General features: G+C 37.2%; 1 protein-coding gene across 1 annotated transcript in view; it reads left to right on the forward strand.

Annotated features, from left to right (window-relative positions):
- The window catches only part of slc22a31 (solute carrier family 22 member 31), a 17,285-nt gene that overhangs the window by 4,482 nt on the left and 12,542 nt on the right, over positions 1 to 261 (forward strand).

Consider the following 261-nt stretch of genomic DNA (forward strand, 5'->3'; position numbering starts at 1 on the left):
CAGTAATCGACTTCTCTGGGGGATTGGGGAAAAAAATCCTCAGCTTCCTCAGACTCACGTCTTTGTTTATTTTACAGAGCACTTTTGGATTCCTGCGCTTTGCTCTGATTCAGTTGTTGGCACTGTGCTTATGCAAATGTCACGTTTTTGCTAAATAGTATTTTGCTGTTTTCATTTGTTTTGGGGATTTGAATGTACACAACCAAAAAAAATTACATCAAGTATCAAAAGGCACACAAATGTGATAACAAAAAGGCAAAA

This window comes from Morone saxatilis, unplaced genomic scaffold (genome assembly GCF_004916995.1).
Source record: "Morone saxatilis isolate NCDOM2014 unplaced genomic scaffold, NCSU_SB_2.0 Contig11, whole genome shotgun sequence".
NCBI lineage: Eukaryota > Metazoa > Chordata > Actinopteri > Moronidae > Morone > Morone saxatilis.